Raw genomic sequence first — 6,635 nt, forward strand, 5'->3', positions numbered from 1 at the left:
AGTTTACATCCTTGTAGATCACATCTGGGTAGAAGCCAGACTTTCTTCTGTTTCAAACAGGGATCAGGCAGATGTGTGATGCTCGGTAATACTTGATGGAAAAAAGCACAAACCGCATACAGTTCAAATTAATTGTCAGAAGTCTAAGATTTGCAAAATCGAAAGCATTGTTACAGATTAAAAGACCCAGAAGTATGCAAACCTCCACCTCAGCCAAATACAGCATTAAAGTACTTTTACTGTTTCAAATAAATATTTTTTACTTGACTTTACTTGATGATGGAGTGTTTTATGGTGTAGAATATGTATATATATACAGTACATACATCCATCTGCTGGATGGATGTGAAAACAACATTCCCCTGTCAAAATCTGTACACACATCACTCTACACACTGAAGCTCAAACATACAAGTGAAGTTACAATAAGCAAAAAGAATTTAGTTTATTAGGTAAGGTATCAGCAAATAGTCTAAATGTTTTCTCCTGGTGTCCGATGGGTCGTCTGCAGGGCAAGAACACAAGAACAGACAAAAAAGTTCATAGTGACAAAACGCTGTCGGGATCATATAACTGCCCTCCTCTAGTGATCTGTGACACTGATTAGATGGTTCCAGTACATGAGTGAGATCATGGAAATTACTGATTTCTATCTACACTGAAGACTCTTGATGTGTTATTGCTCAGCCCACGTAAGGTTAGTTGCCTTCATAAATAACATTGCTGGTGTTTGTTTTGCACAGACTTTAACAGATAATTCAGAATTAGATTAAGAAAGTTAGTACAAAAGAGTTGCCTTCATAATAACATTTATTCAAAATACACTTAGAGTGGCCTAAAAAAAATATTTTGCCTTTGTCTGCTATGGCTCTGGAGGAAGCTTTCCAAAGTATAAAATATACAAAATAATGATGTCGTAAGGGTTATTTTGGCTTAGGCTTGGAGACGAAATGTTTCTAACAGAAAGCACGCAAGTAAAAACTAAAAGACATTTAACATGCAGGGAGGGAGCTGATAAAGGTGATATCCACGTGCATTATGGGGAATGTAGGATCCATTTTCTTTGGAGCTTGAAAACTTAAATTTTGACCATTCTTTTTTAAAATCAGTCACTCGCAAGACCCTCAACTTTATGGAAATAAAATACTAAATCTTAAATCTTTAATGTTGTCACGAGACCGTTCAGGTTTTCACTTGCGTCTTGCATTGCTACACTCCTGCTGAAAAAACTAACCAAACCCATTTGTTTTTGTCTCTAACAATAATTTATGGGGCAAGTGAAGAAGAATTATTATGGATTTTTATTGGATTTAATACTGCGGAAGATCACATTTACACTCTGCGTCTGTCATAGTCTGTCTGAAAAACACAAATTTATTAAGATCCTGGGCACCTATGAGTGAATGAGTGCATTTGTGTGTGTGTTTATGTTTTAGGCAACAATGTCACAATCTGACCTACCGTACATGACACTGGCTTTTCCAAGATTGTGAAAACATGCTTAACTTTTCTATGAAAGATGGCTGTTCTTTCCTGAGTTTGGCATTTTGCTGTGCATCATCCTCACAGCTGATGTGTAGTCCTTCTCTTCCAAATCCAGTTTTAACAGACAACACAAACGTCACATGCTCTTTATTTAGACAAGCCACATGCGGAAGTTGTAGCTAACTAACACTAAATGTGTTGGGTTACAAGTAACGAATTAAATACTCATGCATCACACACCACAACGGATCATATTTAAATCTTTTGTATTCACAATAGCACCGAAACAACTGGCACAAGTGACGTTCATGTTTCGTCATCATCTAAAATATTGGCCCAAATTTATCATGCCCCAGTTTCCATTATCCAGCAAGAACAGTTACTTCACTGCTTTGAAGCCTTCTTCCCTCGAGTACTTTTCATCGTTGAAAGTGATGGCATCTCATATTAGCCTATGCTGTAAACACAAACTTGACACCATCCAGTACTGGCCCCAGCTTTACCTGCTATTAATTGTTATTATCTCTTTCAATATATTTTAGCCTATACATTCAATTGATGGCCATTTCTGAAAGGTGACAAAACCTCTGTAAGGTTGAAAGTTATCAGTTGACTTGAAGGACAACTTGACATCACACGAACAAGACTAAGACTCTACAGCAACTCTACAGCCATGCTAGCAGATCTGGGTGGCTATACTTAAGCACTGCTGTGTTTTGAGCAAAATGCTAGTGTCAGCATGCAAACATGCTAACAATGGCAATGAATGCTTATATGCTGCTGCTGATGATGAACAGGTATAACATTTACCTTGTTCACCATCTTAGTTTAACATGCTAGCATGCTAACATTTGCAAAGCACAAAACACAAAACACAGCTGAGGCAGATGGGAATGGCATTGGTTTTCAAAGTATTTGGATGGGCTCCAGATAGTTGATTTGTATCTGACATCATGTAACAGCAATGGACCACCAAGTGTGTCCCTTCAGAAATAAATAGACACTAAAAATCTCAGATAGTTTGTGGAATTCAAGCGTTTGGTCTTTGGATTCAAGAATTCAAAGACTTCAGAGGAAGGCTGATTCACAGCAGTTACAGCAGTGGTAAGGAATGCAGACAGACAGTTCTTAATCAATACAGCACAAGAGCCACATACCTTTTGAAACTCTTCACATTCATGAGCCTCAGCGCTTCCTTTGTGGCAAGGCATGAACACAAAAGTGTTCACCAACAATATGTTTATTGCTTTTTTACACATTTGGAGCCGGTCTAAACTGACCAATACTGTCATCCCAGTGTTCAACACAGCCACATTTTAAATGTTACGCATTAGTACTGTTTGGACCATTTAAAATTATCTACCACCTTTGCAGTTCCCCTCAGCTCTATGGAGGGTTTTTCAGCTCGTTGTTTTGGTTCTACGACCTTCAACTTTAGATATAGGTTCACTCTCAACAATCTCTCACTGATTGTTTCCAGCCTTAGTAGAGAGCTGTTTTCAGTGTTCAGTGTCAGTACAAAAGCTCTGATGCAGCTAGATACTAGTTAGCAACTAGCTGGTGAACACAGTGGAGCATTTCGCAGCTAAAGAATCAGATATTTCCCTCAGGAGTTGGTGGAGACAAACAAAGCTAAAAGAAAGTAAATACTGGACATATATTCGCCAGGTGGCCAGAAACAAAACCTTAAAAGCATGTTGCTCCTAGTCTACTGGATGTGGACATATGCAGGTGAAAGCAAAGTGAAATTAAAACACTTGGTCACAGGAGAGTGTTTAGACTCTAATATTACTAACTACCACTTAATTACAAAATGACATATAGGCTACTGCATCTGTACTGTAAGTAAATATCCTTATAAAGAACACAGCCAGGCTTTCTTTGTCTTTCTTTAAATGTAAACCTCTCCAGATAAAAGAAAAGGGGTAAACATGAGTCAGACCTCATTAACTCCCTTACCAACCTTTATCTGAGATAAAAATGCTAGAAATTGAAACATAGTGAGACATTACCAAAAGGCTGCTTCACATTTTTTAGGGTTGCCAGGGCCACCATGGCACATTTCAAGTGCATACCAGTCACTCAAGAACTCCACCACTCCTGCTAATGACACAACCACTCAGGCCGTTCAGGCCATTCAGGTGTTCTCCATGGAGGCTGGAATGAAAGAAACCCCTCAACGCCAGCAAGCATTGTTAACCACTCAGGACCTCTGATGCAAAACTGCTAAGAAAACAGCATCTTTTGTGGTATAGTGCCTGAATTTTCATTCACTGTTTGACTGCAAACAAAATATAAATTGTGTGCGCAAAGGTTAAAAACTCTCTACAATGAAAGAACTCAACCTTTGGGAGAGGTGTGGCATGTGTGGCAATGTGATAAAAAGCAGGAATCAGCCCGTTCCTTTTGAAGCTATCTCTGCGTAAACCACAAAGAGGTTGATGCCAGGCCAGAAAAACACAATAAAAGTGGATAATGTTACACAGGTCACTGAAAAATAATCTCTCAGTTTTGTTCACAAAGAGTAGGGCTGGGCAACAAAATGTAGTACAAACATGTCAGCTCTTCTACCGACTGGGACTATTTTGAATTTGTGGCTTGTCACTCCCGTTTCACTGGAAGATACCAATATCCACTGGCATACCGGTGGTGTGCCACCCTTGTTTTTAACGTCATGTGCCGATCCTTAGAGTTATGCGACTTTGACTAGGTTACTGCTGTTCAGTTGGCACATAGCGCTCTGCACCAGCATATTATTGACTATTGGTATGCCAATGCTGTGCTCCACACACCACATGTTCCACAGACAAGTGCCACTTTTCATAGGGCAGATATTGTGCACAACTATTAGCTAACAGTTAGAAGATTACCACTCATTGCGCAGCTCTCATTGATGTGATGAAGACCAGTAGCTAAGCTAGTGGGGCTAGGCATAGCTACTATGGCTAACAGCAAGCATAGAAAAGTGGTACGGTAAGATATAAAAAGTGATACACGGCATAATATAAATTAGAATAATCATCACATGTCAGAGATTCATTTTATTAATTGTGATGGTGCTTTACACTGTTTCCCTTGACGCATGTGGTAATTTAGTATTATTCAAGGAAACAGAAATCTCACTGTACTGATGGAAACATTGTTGGGCAGGTCATCAGTATACATACAGTAGATGGACAGACAGCTCATTATACTTTTGTGTCACCAATTTACCCATAGGGCAATTTAGAGTCTCCAATACACCTGACTACTTTGTTGGCACAGATTCAAAGCGATAGACAAAACTTTCCTGCAACCCTCAGGTGAAATGTAGATAAAACCAGCATGGAAGCCACACCTGAGATAGGTACTCTGCTGTACTAACCGCACTGAGAATGGATTGGGACAAACTGAACACTTTACATAGATTGCAGACTCCATCTCATGGTCAATAACAGAACAGCAGGTAGAAATGTACGGTTGTTAGAAGAGAGCTGTTAGTGAGTGTGTCTTGTCGAGGTAAGTGTGTTATACTGTGTGGAAGGTTTGTCTCAAATGTTTTGTTTCTAAAATGAAAGTGTACAGTCACTTAAAATTTATATAACTTAAAATATCTGTCATACCAACGTGTAGGGGAGAGAGGGGTAAGTTGTCACGTGTGTAAGTTGTCACACTGTCCATAACACTAGGCTCTATGTCAAAAATCAAATAGCCATTTTTTGTGACTTATTGTTTAACGTTCAACTTCATGTTTACATATAGTCAAGGTCACTATATTATTAGAAATTATCAACAGAAGATGGAGAATGGCAGTACACCACCTGACATAATGTTGTTAAAATGTACAAAAATGGCAGGTGAATTTGAAGAACAAAAATCCTTAGCTGTACTTCTGATTGAAGTACAGCTAAGGATTTTGACATAAGCTGCTGACATCTCTTTTGCTTTCATTTATGTGGAGCCATTTTGTGTGTGAAAAGCAACAAATGGGCACACAAGGACCGCCTTTTTTCACCTACGTAATATTGCAAAAATCAGGAATATTCTGTCTAAAAATGATGCAGAAAAACTAGTCCATGCATTTACTTCTATGCTGGATTACTGCAATTCTTTATTATCAGGCTGCTCTAAAAAGTCCATTAAGACTCTTCAGCTGATCCAGAATGCTGCAGCACGTGTTCTGACAGGAACCAGGAAAAGAGATCATATTTCTCCTGTTTTAGCTTCTCTCCATTGGTTTCCAGTAAAATCCAGAATAGAATTTAAAATCATTCTTCTCACCTACAAAGCTCTTAATGGTCAGGCACCATCTTATCTTAAAGAGCTCATAGTACCTTACTACCCCACCAGAGCACTGCGCTCCCAGAATGCAGGGTTACTTGTGGTTCCTAGAGTCTCCAAAAGTAGACTAGGAGCCAGAGCTTTTAGCTATCAAGCTCCTCTCCTGTGGAACCAGGTTCCAGTTTGGGTTCAGGAGGCAGACACCATCTCCACATTTAAGAGTAGGCTTAAGACTTTCCTCTTTGATAAAGCTTATAGTTAGGGCTGGCTCAGGTGAGTCCTGAACCATCCCTTAGTTATGCTGCTATAGGCCTAGACTGCCGGGGGATTTCCCATGATGCACTGAGCTCCTCTGTCCTCTTCTTTCTCTCCCTCTGTATGCAACCTCATCCCATTAATACATGTTACTAACTCGACTTCTTCCCTTTCCGGTAGTTTTGTGCTTTCTCGTCCCTCTCCTCTCTCCTCCTATCACTTCATGCAGGTGTTTCTGGCTCTGGAGCTGTGGAGTCTGGATCTGTGGTTGCGGGTCACCTGCTGCCCCAGTGTTCCTGCTCGACACCATCTGCTACAACAACTATTGTTACTAGTCCTATTGTTATTATTGTTATTATAATAATTAACATTACAATTATCATTAACACTACTATAAATATCTGTACCATTTTTCATTTAGTCTAAAGCAACATCACCTTTACTGTCTGTACCTCTGTGTGTGTATATTGTGTAGGCTGCCTCCCTTCCCTCTCTCTCCTTCCATCCCTCTCTTTTTCTCTCTGTTCCTCTCCTGCCCTCTTCCTCTCTCTCTCTCTCTCTCTCTCTCTCTCCTTCACCCCCAACCGGTCGAGGCAGATGGCCGCCCACCCTGAGCCATGGTTCTGCTCGAGGTT

Source organism: Micropterus salmoides, unplaced genomic scaffold, assembly GCF_014851395.1.
Source record: "Micropterus salmoides isolate LMB-PRFRI ecotype aquatic unplaced genomic scaffold, ASM1485139v1 Ms_hic_scaffold_10, whole genome shotgun sequence".
NCBI lineage: Eukaryota > Metazoa > Chordata > Actinopteri > Centrarchiformes > Centrarchidae > Micropterus > Micropterus salmoides.